Source organism: Embiotoca jacksoni, unplaced genomic scaffold (genome assembly GCF_022577435.1).
Source record: "Embiotoca jacksoni isolate LCO1_2020_lvr unplaced genomic scaffold, fEmbJac1.0.p SCAF_1, whole genome shotgun sequence".
Taxonomy (NCBI): domain Eukaryota; kingdom Metazoa; phylum Chordata; class Actinopteri; family Embiotocidae; genus Embiotoca; species Embiotoca jacksoni.
The window spans coordinates 21,219,931-21,234,038 of NW_027185229.1; the positions used below are offsets into that span (position 1 = coordinate 21,219,931).

The 14,108-nt window shown below is 39.1% G+C and overlaps 1 protein-coding gene across 1 annotated transcript in view; it reads right to left on the reverse strand.

The window, feature by feature from the left end:
- Positions 1-14,108, reverse strand: part of ppp1r16b (protein phosphatase 1, regulatory subunit 16B) — an 87,032-nt gene that overhangs the window by 60,360 nt on the left and 12,564 nt on the right. The window contains exon 2 of the mRNA XM_069147311.1: positions 4,379-4,450. The gene's annotated coding sequence lies outside the window, so the exon portion shown is untranslated. The remainder of the gene's footprint in view (positions 1-4,378; positions 4,451-14,108) is intronic.

The following is a 14,108-nucleotide window of genomic DNA, read 5'->3' on the forward strand; positions in this document are numbered from 1 at the left end:
ACAGCATGCAGGATTTTTACGAAGTTAAAGTTTACTCTGATGCACCGTGAACCAGGCCATGCAGGCACAGCATACCTCTCCCTCTCTCAGCGATCAAAGTGAATTAACTTCAGACAGGATGTGTGACAAACAAGGAACATCCAGGTTTTTCTTTAGCTGTCTTTGATGGTCAATGGCATTAACGCAGAGAATATGAAACCCAGGAGCTACTGTTGATCGAGTCAGGAGAATCAGAGCAGAGGTAATCGTGTTACACACACACACACACACACACACACACACACACACACACACACACACACACACACACACACACACACACACACACACACAGAGACAGTAAAACAAGACACATAAAAGTAACTAAGACAAACAGACCCACACACATACACACAACTTCTACATCCATCAGAAAATTGATATACACAATTACCCACCTTTACCACACATTCTGTCAAAGGCTGGATTTATGAAAAGATTTATGCAATATGCTGATAGATAATGAGCAAAGCAAAATTGCTCTGACAACAAAATGACAGCCTCGTATTTAAAAATCCTGCTTTTGTTCTTCCTTATCAATTCTAGTTGATTAAAAATATAAAATTCTTAAACAAACACTAAGGCTCGTTTTTTTTTTTTTAGGTTTAAGGTACAATTTACTATAATAACATTTGCTTGGTTGTAAAGTTAGTAAGTAAGTTAGTCATAAAATGTACCGTAGTCCCAAAATTTGAAGAAAATGTGAAAGGACCGTTCAAGATTTAGTGTTTGGTTTGTCCCTTCTCGGCTACTGCAGAAACATGGCAGCCTCTGTAGAAGAGGACCCACTCCCTATGTAGATATGAAGGGCTCATTCTAAGGTAACAAAAACTATTTTATTTCCGGGTGATTATATAATAATGAAAACCAAATTATGAATATTATGTTCTTCTGCTAATAGATTTTCCTAAAGTCTTTGTCAAATGGACAACAGTTTCTCCATCAGCACAGTACAGATGCAAATGGAACATTTGCATGAAGGCAACACATACAAACATGGAGGAAAGACAATGTGCTACAGAACAGGTTAATTCCTAACAGGAGAACGACTCCTACCAACTAAGACAGAACAGGGAGCATTAACCTAAAACAGGGACTACTTCTATCGATGGATGTGGTTTGCGTATGAAAAGTCTGACACTCACCAGAGAGCAGTATTTTGCAAATCATGCCAGAGACTGTTCACCATAGACTCAAACACCACTGACCAGTTTTACCAACTAAACAAAAAAACATATCAAATAGTGCAGAGGGTCTACGGATGAGAGACACACAAGTACAGTCGAGAGCTCATAAATCACAGCAAACTCAAATGTTGCATTTTCACCTGCAGGCCGACATAAGGTGAAGAATCAGTGATGGAGGGATAATAATTCAAAATCTGCAAAACAGGCTTTTCATGTGTTATTTAACATTAGCTATTTATTCATTGAATTTACACCAAAAATTCACTTGTCACTTGTGGCTGAATTGTCTTTGCTCTCCTACATTAACATTGTGATTACTGCCCACTCATGGAAAATATAAGAGGAGAGCATGCTGCCAAGACTAGAATGATTTTTTTCAGAGAGTTACACAGATTTTCAGAATAATAACCATTTTTCCTACCATCCCACAACCCGAACACCCCAAAACCAAAAAAGTGAGAAGGTTGATGAGTTTCTGATCAACATCGATCTCCTTCCAGGAAATTAGTACCCGAAGGGCATGGCTTTAACTTAATGATGCTATATTCAGGGGGCTGCAGGTTTAAAAAAAAGTTTCTGTGGTGATCTAACTGACGTCTTTCTCACTGATGAGACAAATAATAAAATCTAAGAAGAGAGCCCACATGCTGATGTGCTCTGTTTTTTGTAAGATTAAAAACAAGTAAAGAGAAAAATTACATCAGCACAGCCTTTGGCATTTATTAACACTTGAAGATGGAAGAGAATAAATCATTTGTGGGCCCCCAGGCAAGATTGTCTTGCCCATTAGAGGCTTCAGCTGGGCTTAGAAAACAGACAATGCAAACACGTGTAAATGTTATTACGTCCTAGCAGGAGGCAAAGACAAATTTTTAGAATATATGTGAAACCCAGGGAGCTGTGCGTAACGTTAAGCCCTTCGGTGATATCACAGCCGGTCCCTGGGGCCAAGGCAGCAAATCACAGATTGACCTCAATCATCTCTCTGGCTTCAGATACAGATGTAGCACTGCACCAACACCCTGTATTTCACATCTTTCTGGAAATTCACAGCCTTAATTTGATACCGATTATTTGGAAAAAAAAACAGGTCAGACAAAGAACATCGAGCAGCTGCTGCGATCAGTAAATTGTTTATGCCCAAAGCAAACTCCCAAAATAGAGTTACAATTACCAACATGTTTTTCTTCTGTTTGCCTCAGAGTTTATTCAGGTCGTGGTTTTCATAAATTGGCACCTACACAAAACCCAATGCTTTGTTATGTTTACAAGGTCACATGAATGCAAACGATGCCACTCACACTCCTAAATTAAATAGGTGTCTGGTCTGGACTTTTGAAAAATGTTCGTTCTTTTCTGAAAAAGTCGACAGCCATGACATCTTTACCTTTCAGTCTCCATCTATAATTGACATCCCTGTTAAAAGTGTATCTGCTGCTGACCTGCCAGACCAAAACATTCAGAAAATCTGCATTATTAAAGGCATCTACAGGGCCTTCAAAACACAATCTGCCAAAAAATTGGGCCCCATTTTCCAAGGTAAACAGTTTTGATGCTTGCTTTGAGCCGCTGACTTTATCTCGCTGGGCTAACTGCCAGTACAAAAGCTCTGTCACCGAGTAGTCACGCTATGATCCATTTTCTTCTCTGCAGCATCGGCAATTATAGAGTGTGTTCATGAGTTCCCACACTTAGGAGGACCGGTCCTTACTTGTTAGATTAGAGAATAGTATGTTTAGGTTGGGCATGAATGAGTTTTAAAATGCTTGAGCAGGAAATAAATGCTTCCAACAAAGGCCTCAAACTTAATAGCATCACAAAAGTGTGTTTGAGAGTGTGTGTGTGTGTGTGTGTGTGTGTGTGTGTGTGTGTGTGTGTGTGTGTGTGTGTGTGTGTGTGTTAGCGTGCGCATGCACATCTGCTTTGAATCATTAATATCTCAAACTGACTGGATTGAGGTCATTCTGGACTTTCAATCATCATTATGAAGGTGATTTGGCAGGAAGGACAATATATTACTGATGTATAGATACAGGCAACAGTACAGTGCAGCACAAAACACACCACAAGCAGGATTTCATCTAAACCTCTTATCATTATTACATGTCCTGCTGGCATTTTGTCTCCATTTCCTGCTTCAGTGTTGGATAATTTTTCAATCATGTATACCAGCAGCAGTGAGTGGTAAACATTTAGTCATTCGATTTCACAAAGAAAACAGACTCAAGGTGCAGGTACAGGGATTATGAGAGCCATCATCAGCAAAAACAGTTTGCTGAGATGACAGAGATAAATTTGATACATGAACACAGTATGTGATAACGTACTGAGCTATGAAGTGTTTACTAACGAGCTCACTAATATATTTCCATGACAACTGAGGAAAATTGTTTTCAGAGTCCAGAATGAACCCCTGATGCTCACACAAGGACTCCTAAATGAAACCTGTTGTATGTCTGCAGATCCATCTCCATGACAAGTGAGAAAACATCACTTGCTGATAAACGGCTCTAATTTTACAGTCCAGAGCACATGGCACAAATGCATTTATGACGAGTCTAAATCCATTTTTATTAGTTAAACGGCGGATAATCTGAGCACAAAGTAAGAGGCATGGTTTTCTTAGTCTCATAATTTTTAATAGGTGGGCATAACATGAAATAAACTATTCAGAGCATCATCTCCTTTCAAAGCCAGGTGGCCTTAGGTAGGTTGCTATTAAAGTCAGATTTGTCAAGTGGTAGGAAACAACTCTTCTCTGCAGAGAAAATGGATCTGCTTGAAAGCAGGTTAAAGTGCATTATAACAATGTTTCATATTGTAATCTTTTAATTTTTAATCTTTGGCATGTTTGTGTGTTGCTGCACGTCCCTGTGTGTACACACACTCTGCTTGTGTAACAGAGTGGAGTTTTTAAACTCCACTCTGTTACCTCTGTGCTGCCACCAGTAAAGTAAATCTGGAGAACTGTTGTCACGCTGGAAAAAAATTTTGGTACATGTAATATCTAACGTACAGGATGTGTAAATGATAGATATTGGTACTTTGGAGCTTTAAAGTTATGATCCTTGAAGAGGAATTTCATCACCGGAAAGTGATCTAGGTCATAAAACTATTTGCAGTAGAAATGTGTGTTTGTGTTCATCACTCACAAGCATCCGTAGTGTGTTTTCTCCGCGTCTGCAACGCTGGCCGGTGCAACTGGATTGTCTTGACCCTGGCTCCTGTGGAAACAGGCCGACAAAAAACAAATAAGTTCAGTCTCCAGGTGTCGAGCCTCGGCCTAGATTTTCACAATATGGACAATATAGAGAGAAATAAGATGTACTTGATAAACATACATAACAATGATAGAGATGCTGTTGAAATCTGTGTAGTCAATGTTTCAATAAATCAAAACTAATATTTTGATACAGTTAAATTACAGAATTCTATTTTTAGCCATTCCATGTATGAACATTCAGTGATTATCTGATTTTATTGTAGTTTTCATTGGCAGTGGAGGAGTCAAATACTCCTGCACTGGATTTAAACTACCAACCACAGCATAAATGCATGCCTGTAAACAAACGTAATTTTATCTCACTGACATTACTTGCTTTTACTGATCACTCACTTTATGCTATATCAGAGCTGTATTAAGGTACTACTGATGCACGCTGAACATTTCCTGCAGCCGCTGCTTCATCTTCAACGTGTTCAGGTATTTAAATACAGGCGTTAATGTTGAAGCAGCCACAGACAAAACAATAGGTTACATTCAGCACGAACTACAATTATTCATTTAAAGCAGGGGTCTCCAGGTTGAGTATGTGTGTGTTAAGTATCAAGTTGTTATTGTTCACATAAAAAAAAAGTTTATTCAGCTGGTTTGGTGGAGCTTATGTTATGTGAGTAAATGTTCCCTTGTCCGAGAGCTATGAGTGACACTTTCATTTAGTCAAAGTAGCTCTCTGAAGTAAAAAGGTTGGAGACCCCCGATATAAATGATGTGCACAAAACCAGAACACATATTTTTTGCTGCACACACCTTCAACTTCTCTGCCAAGTGATCAACTCCCTGTTTTTTTACTTCTTTAGTCAAACAACTTTTGGGGTTTGTTTGGCTGCACTGGAAACAGATGCACCAAATGCTTCTTCTTTTTTTTAACCCAAACCAGCTGCTCAAGGAGTGTTCATTTTTGTATTAAACTCCACCAATACCCATTATCGAACAGGACTGAAATCCATTACACAACAAACAACTCCACAAAATGTGCTTATTCCCATCATCAAAAGTGTGAGAGCTAATACTCTGACAGTGCTAAGAAAACAGTGGCACTGATAACAAAAACGTCCACTCAACAAACAGGCCGGGCCGAAGCCAACTAAATGTTTTATCTGTAATTAAAAGGCTGCGTTTTTTTTTGTAATTGTAAGAAAATCCCTCCACCAGCCAAATAAACTAACAGAGTCATAGCAAGTTCTGTGAGAAAAGCTCATGAAGAGTCAACACAGAGTTAATTCCACATGCGAAGGTAAGCACTCTTGTCTGTTCACTTCTTTGAAGCTGCATATGAATCTCAATTAGATTTTTCGAGCAGAAGTAAATTCTCGCAGTGAATATTTTTGTCTAAGGACCAACAACATCAGTGTCCTGATGCAGATTCTTTTAGAAAGAGAGGTTATTTGGTCTGGAGCTCAAAACGAAGCCCAGTGGTCGAACACTGGAGGTCTTATCACCTCTACATCCTCCCCAACACCTCTGTAAAACATTGTGAGGAAGAAGGCTTCATATTAAACATCACTTCTATCTCATTTATTCTACAGAGAGGAGAAAAGTACAGGAGGATGCTGGCTGACTACAAAAACATGTCAGTGTTAAGAGCACAATCCAAGGCTGACGGAAACCAGGTAGGGTGAAAAATTTTCTATTGAGAACATTAAAAAAAAAAAAAATGTTTTTTTTATCATAAGTATGCACCTCTCTATTTAACACCTAATAAAAGACTTTAATGAAACCTCAAATGAAGACCATATCTTTTTAAAGACTTCCCATTCACTCACTCTCATCCTGTTATGAATGTCTAATATCTTTATAAAATGTCCCCCAAACGCAAAAGTGTACTCAAAGAAAGGGAGAGGCACACAACCACGAAGAAAATAATGCACGTAGGTCTGGTTTTTTTTTTTTTTTTTTTTTTTTTTTTTTTAAATGCCAAACATTATTACTGATGTTGTTTTTGTCATAATTTAATTTGATAGTTGATATTTAGCAGTTTTGGACTGTTGGTCAAAATAACCAATCAATTTAAAGACCTCCTTCAGTCTTTTAAGTTTTTAACCTTGTTGACACGTCCATGTTGTGTTTTTTATGTACTAGAAGATATGCGATTAGTGAAATAGGCTGTCAACGCTGTGGCTGAACATTTCAACTTCAGAACTGCAGTGTAACAATAACAGTCTCAAAAACACTGATTCACACAGCCAGGATTTCATATGTCACACACCTAGGGAACCAATCCCGTCAACTTTGCCTTGGAAAACACATCTACATATGTAACTTTGATAAACAGAGATTACTTTTTATTGGTAAAATCAATGACAATGCTTCACCTTTGGCTAAGCAAAGGCAGTTTTTTTTCATGTTTTTTAGACTTTTGAGGGACCGATTCATCATTTGTCATGAACACAATCTCAAGTTGCATCACTAAAACCAAACTTCAGTATGAAAAGATTCAAGCAATTAATTAGAAATAATTATTACATCAACAAACTAATCACATTTATAAAAAAAAAAAAAAAAAAAAAGTTAACTGAAAGAGATTTATTCAACTGAAATTTCAGTTATGTATTAGGAAAAAAGTTTTGAAAATAAAACCAAAAGTGTCCTTTAAAGCCTTAAAATAAAGTATTGAAGGGTCCCTCAATGCTGTGGCTACATCTAATTATTATTTTCGGTGTCAATCTGGCAATTTTTTTTATTGACTCCTCCTTTATTGATTGGATCCATCTCCAAAATGTCAGAAAATTGTGAAAAAAGCAGATTACAGACGCAGAGGACACATTTAAGAATCAAGTTTGGTCTAACCAACTGTACAGTACTCAGATCTAAAATAAAGAAAAGCAGAAAATAAACATTTAACAAAAAGACACTCAAATGATCGAATAATTAGTCGACCGGTTTGTCCAATCAATTCAAAACTACTTTTCCCTACTCTACACAACAACAAAAATAAACAACTGTCACCAGACTTGAGTATACCGACACACACAAACACACGCATACACTTGGTGCTGCGAAGTGCAGCATTAATAATGTCAGTAACATCGCCTGACATTTAGCAGCGAGGAGGCGTGTGCTGTGTCAGGACGCGCTGCGTGGCGACACAGTGGCGACAGTGTCGCACACAATGGCCCAGTGTGTCTGACTGAGCGTGTGTCTGTCTGCGTCTCTGGCTTTTATCTACATGTGTGCATATTCACGTGAGTTGTACAAACCCCTTCTGTGTTATGAGAAAGTGAGTGTACACTGTGTTCGCATGCATGATGGGTGACTGGCCTGAGCCGAAGGACGGGGAGCTGTGGCGCTCCACTCAGCCCCCTCCTCCATTCACCAGCGTTGCCCCCTGAATCCCTGAGAACCCATGTTCCAGGCCAGTGCCAATGTCGCCACGTCGCGCTAATTCATTTAATCACCTGCTAATACCAGAGGAGGGCCGAGCTGATTAAAAAGCCCACCAAAGACACTCAGCAGACAGTAGCAGGGGTTTCAGCTGTCGAACGAGTAACGAACAGATACCAGCATGTCCCCTCCTGCAGAAACCCTGTATCTCTCCATGACCCGTTATCAGTGAGCTCGCTTGGTTTACTGTGACGCAAAGAAGACAATTTCCCGATTAATCCCAGTACAAAACGGGAAATTTATTACAGGATTTGTGCAAGGCCCCGATGTAAAAATTGAGAATTGAGTGCCATGCAGCCGTTTAAAGCTTCTGTTTCAATCTGTCAGATTTTTGCACCACTTTTTGAAAAAGTGCAATGGGATTATTTTGTGAAGATATTTGCACTGAAAGAGCACAATCCAATTTCATGTTTCAAATAAGCAATTCAGCCTGTTCCAGTGAAATGAAATGACTTCTTCTCATTTCATGATTTAGCTGAACCATAAAAGACTTTCACAAAGCGAATGTCTGTTCCGGTTTCATTACTGAGCCTTACAAAAGTGTGAAGGGCACTAGTAAGAAAAAAAAAGTTGCAGTTATTGTCCGCACGCTGGGTCTTTCGCCGATACTGTTGAAGGTGACGGCCTCAGATGACACATTATGCTCAATGAAAAATAAATACATTGACCATTGATTGCATAACAGAAAACTTTACAATGTGTGGTGTTTATCACATGTTAATAGATACCTGACGCAAGCAGGTTACGATTATATCTTCATATTGAAGGTCCTCCTTTTAAAACCAATGGCTTTTTACCATTCATGACATCTAGGTAATCACCTGTTGTGTGATGGTGCTCAAGCTGTGGGCCTAAAATACTAGATAAAAAAAAAAATACTAAAATACAATACTTTTCATTTCAGGTTGAGTTTGCCCAAGTTTTGAAAGCACTACACACCAAACCAAATTTCCTCAGTACCACTTCCCACTGCATATATCGACATTTCTTTTCATAAAATAAACTACACTGATTTAAACATGCAGCAGTTTCAGAAGGGATAGACAACATCAGGCTCCTGTTTTAAAGTCAAAGAATACATTTACATCTTTTACTAGAAGAGGCAACCCTCGGTAGCTCAACACCTGACTCCGACTACTCTTCAGCATTGAAAAGTTTTTCTTATGAATTATTGAGAATGCAACACCTGGCAGACATGGATCATGGATTTGGAGCAGGGATGAGCTATTCAAGCAAAAATTGTATTACCGCCACCTTCTGACAGGAGTGATGCATTACAATGCATACACTAAATAATTGTTTATATTTTTATGACTATTTGAATATTCTAAAATCATGACCCACCTCTGATTTAGGACAGCCCTGGTTTGTTAGTGCCGTACAATGTGGATTTGCATGCAGTCGTAAAGGTTTAAATTTTTTTGTTTAGGGACGGTTTTGGGAAAAACGTTACTATTCACCTTTGTTTTCTTTTCAAAATAAGATAAACTAACCAGAGTGTTTAACAGTTGAAGGAGTCTGTTACTGCTCATGCTTCCAGCAATGTTGCTTTGTTGATGTGAGCATTTAAATTGGAGAGTACAATGTTATCTTAGCTAATAGAAATGATGGCAAAAACTGTGAAAAAAAAAGTTATTATCCTTTAAAGATCAGACGGTGCCACCAGCCCTTGAACTTATGTGACAGCTTTTCTTTCCAGAAACTTAAATTTTACCCCAAAGGCCTCATTATCACACGCTAAAAATGATTCCAGGTCCTGAGCCAGTGTTGAAGAAACACAGCATAAACTGCTAATGACACAGCACATGGCCATTAAAACAGGAAGCAGTTGGTTTTGACTGTTACTCTGAGATTTGACATCTGACCTTTCTGACAACCGCATTCATTAGCCGAAACACGACCCCTGGCCATGTCAAACTAAAGTCAGTGAAGTCCAACTGATGGAACGCAGGTCTGTGTTTGGTACAGACACACAGACAGACACACACACACACACACACACACACACACACACACACACACACACTCAACACAGTGGTAGGCACTGTACTATCACAATGCACAGAGCTTTAATTACTGACTGCAGGATTATCTATACATTTCCTTCAGTTATATAAATAAAGAGGGCTTTTTTTCATTTGTCTAATTTTGTAATAAGATTCCAATATTAGAGGCCTCTGTGTTGTGCATGAACATTTAAAAGGTCATTATCTTTTGGGAATTTAGATTTTTACAGACTTTTTGATCTTTGTCTCTCCTGGGATGAACCAATTTGTCAATGTTTTATGTCATGTTATGCTACGGATGTCTGTCTCAGCTCATTAGCAATTTCCTTTTTGTTCAAAGATAATAAGGAGAAAACCTTATAACTCAACAGCAGCTGCTGTTGTTCGTAAACAGATCAATAGAAAACTGAACAGGCTTCAGTGAGCCATTTAGCTCTGATGTTAAACTTCGGAGAAAAAGCCTGAAAGGATGTTTTAAGTAAAATGCAGGAACAGCTTGTCTCTTGGATATGGTGGCTAACTGGAACACCACAAACAGCTCTGACTCCTTTGGTAAAACAAAATGTCTGAAAAATGCCTGAAGACACTAGCCTGGTATTACCAGACCCATACCTACTGTGTGAATACATGGGTCTGACCACGCTACATTGGGGATTGTTTCCAGTCATAGCATCCTAGTGGGTGTAGACCTCGGGTTAATTTTGGCACCTCCGGAGTAGCCTTTAACCAGTCAGCCTTGACCATCATGTGACGCATGTTGTGCACCCAAACTCACTAAGCTGTAAACAGCTGAGATCCTCACCTAATGTGAGCAGACTACAAAGGACCATTGACAACTTTTTTTTTTTTTTTTTTAATGAAGGCCTTGTTCTTGCTGTGGCTTCAATTCCTTGATATTTGCACATGTTGCAAGTTGCAATGTAATTCTTCATCTCGCTCTACCACTGCTGCCATTGTTGCAAGTACAAGGTTACTAAAAGGTAACAAAATCTGCCCACCTACACCTCTAAGAATGGACATATACTTTGTTTTAACCACATGTTAGCATAGATAACCAGCTGCGTAATGAAAGCAGTTGTTCACATACTCGTAGATGTACGTGTTACTGGAAATTCCCACTCAAGGGCACACAAAAGATAAAAAGAGAACCTATGCATGATGTAGGCAATAAACATGGGAACATTACCGCATTACTTTCTGGAAAGTCAATCTCACTGGACCACTGTTTAATAAAGTTCCTTAGGTGTCTGACGACTGAGGTACAAAACAAGCCATCGTCACCAACCCCACTTTTTTGGGCATTTTCCACCGTGCACGGATGAAACGGTAACAAACTCATCTCCATTTTCTTCATCCATGTCAACTTCTAATGTGGTACTGATCTCACAGCAGCAAGCATTTTTGTCACTGTGCAGCAGCAATGACCGTATGGTACAAATGGAATAATTACCCAGTCTATTAACTTTTCTGCCATTCTTGTCTCTACCCTGCTGTCATCGCTACTGACCGTGTCACATCCTCATTCTGCCCGTACACTGCCCCTGCTGTTCATGTGCATATTGCACCTTATGGCAGTGATGCCGTAATTCCTGAGGACCAAATAGACGCACAATACATGAAACAGAATAAAATGGCCTTAAACTGCAGGTGACTTGACTTTGATGGTTCATTCTTTATCTTGGAAACAGCAGCTGTCAAAACAATCTTATCTCCTACCTTCTTTATTGTTTTAAAAATTGTAATTCTGTTGTGTCTTCAAAAACATTTCCTTAATAAAAACATCACAATTGGCTTTTTACTTCATGAACTATCTGATCAAACAAACAGTAAAGAAGTTTTCAACCTGATCAGACATTTTGCAGTTTTCAAGGACACAATGCTGCTGACACGTTTTGGTAAGGGCTTAAAAAATATTCAGGTTCAAAATATATCCCTAACTATTAGATTATTAGATTATCATGCTAACAAGTAGACAAGTGAAAAAGAACAGTTGTGTGGATCATTTTGTTACTTATTTTAGTTTCAGTGGGACTGCTCAGATCAGTGTCCTGTGATATGATAACTTGTCTTGATGTCAGAAAGCAAACTAAGCAGCTGAAGCGATACACCACCTCTCCATTTATCCAGTCACCAATCTGGCTCCTCTCTCTTTAATTATTCCATTCTTAGCTTGTCTTCACTCCTTCATCCCTCTCTCCCTCAGTGTCCTCTAAGAGGACGTTTTTATTCTGTCTGGATTACTTGTCCTAGTTGGCACTGGGCGTGCTGGTGGGGAGAGAATTTATTTCTTTCGGTGCAGCCTTGATTTAAAGCACTCAGGTCAATTTGATTCTGGGTCATTGTTTCCCTTGTCGTAATGAACCAGGGCAGAGGTAGACGGCACACTGCATGTCGACAAAACCAAGGTGTTACGGTGTTACGGTGCTACAAAACGCCTCGACTGACCAGCTGCATTTAAAGCTGAGCCAAGAAGAAACTTTACTGGTGACTTTACTTTTTGCGCTTAAAGATATTTCAATATTCCATTTGAAAAAAAAAAAAGCAATAAGCTCACCTCAAAGAACCCAAGTTACAGTAGCTTGTGCCTATGTAGGCCATTTACCAGATGTTTGTAAATATTTAGCCAGAAATATTGCAGTACATCCATGTTTCTCTGCCAGGACTGATCCCGCAGGGCCTACTGACCAACATGTTAGTGACCAACATATTAAGCACTGCAGCACAACACTGCTGGCGTGGCAGTCATGCAAAGCGTAATTCCTATTAATCAAATTCATAGTTGCACTTTGTAGTGCCTGACACAGCTGGGTCAACACTGCATCATCGCTTCCACCATTGTACTGTCTTCAATCCTGTTTTCAGACAAGCTAGATAAAACTGAAACTCGCCTCAAAACAAAAGCAAATGGTGTACGACAAGGAGGTCACATTCATTGATAAATCTTTGGAGGAATACAAGAGCCAACCAGTACAGAAGTTACAACTCGCGAATTTAAAAATATTAACGACTATAATTGTGCGAAACATGCCTGACCTGTGCAAGAATAAAACGTAATTTAATTTTCTCAACTATATGGACAATGCCTTGAGACAAACATTTTTTTATTTTCCTCTTCCATCTTATTTTCACTGTTTTGAATGAGGGGGAAAGGAGCCACCCACAGATAACGCCACAAGTACTCCATCATATCAACTAAACACGCAAAGACATGTTGACATTGCAGTTACATCCAGGTCCATAACACCTCTGAAGATTCGAGCGCCTCGTGTGAAGAAGACATGCAGGTGTCACCAGTGATTACTCAGACAGGCAGCCAGTACTGCACCTACACGGGAACTGAATCAACAGCTGGAATTATCTGATGCCTTCACCTAATGATCCCTGTATTGATTAATGGAGGAACACAATGTTTTAATGGGATAAATAAAAAATATTTAACCATACAACAGCCAAGTAACCTCTCGCTCAAATGTTAAGACATGCTGAGATATGAGTACCATTTGCTACAATGTCCTTTGTGCGATATGAATAAAAATTAAGCTGCTTAATGTCGAAGGAGAAAACAACAAGACTAACGCGTCGTATGCTCTTAATAGGTTCTTTAGCATTCATAGAGGATTCAGGGTATGGATTTTCTCCCATTTTCCCCTCAAGCTGATTTATCCTTCGTAATTATCTATCTGCCAAAGATGGAAATAAGATGGGTGAGAATGCAAACAAACAACAGGCAAATCAATGCAATGCAAGAAAAGCACAACGAATCAGAACACATGTTAACAAAGTGCTTTAGTTCTGCTAAAATGCTAATAAGATCTGCACGCAGGCGGTAATGCAGCTAAAAGCTGTCTGACAACTGGCAGTTAACAACATAATACGAATAAAAACACGTTGGTACCATAGTACAGAGCTTTGCAGGTAGAACCGTGTTGCGCTGTGAGATTAGATGACATGGAGCAAACAGGAGAAACATGCAAAGAAGACTTCAGCCGTCAAAAAGTTCTGTGTGGAACTCTTTCTACCACAGCTACACAGTCATTACAGTGAAGCACCAAGCAAACAGTGATCAATGCACTGATCAATAATCAATGCCCAGACAAAGTGTGATTGATATCGGAGTTGCAGCGCAAACAACATTCCTCATCTCAAAGATGAAGCTGATGAGTCTTGCCGTCTCTTTGTGTGTGTGTGTGTGTGTGTGTGTGTGTGTGTGTG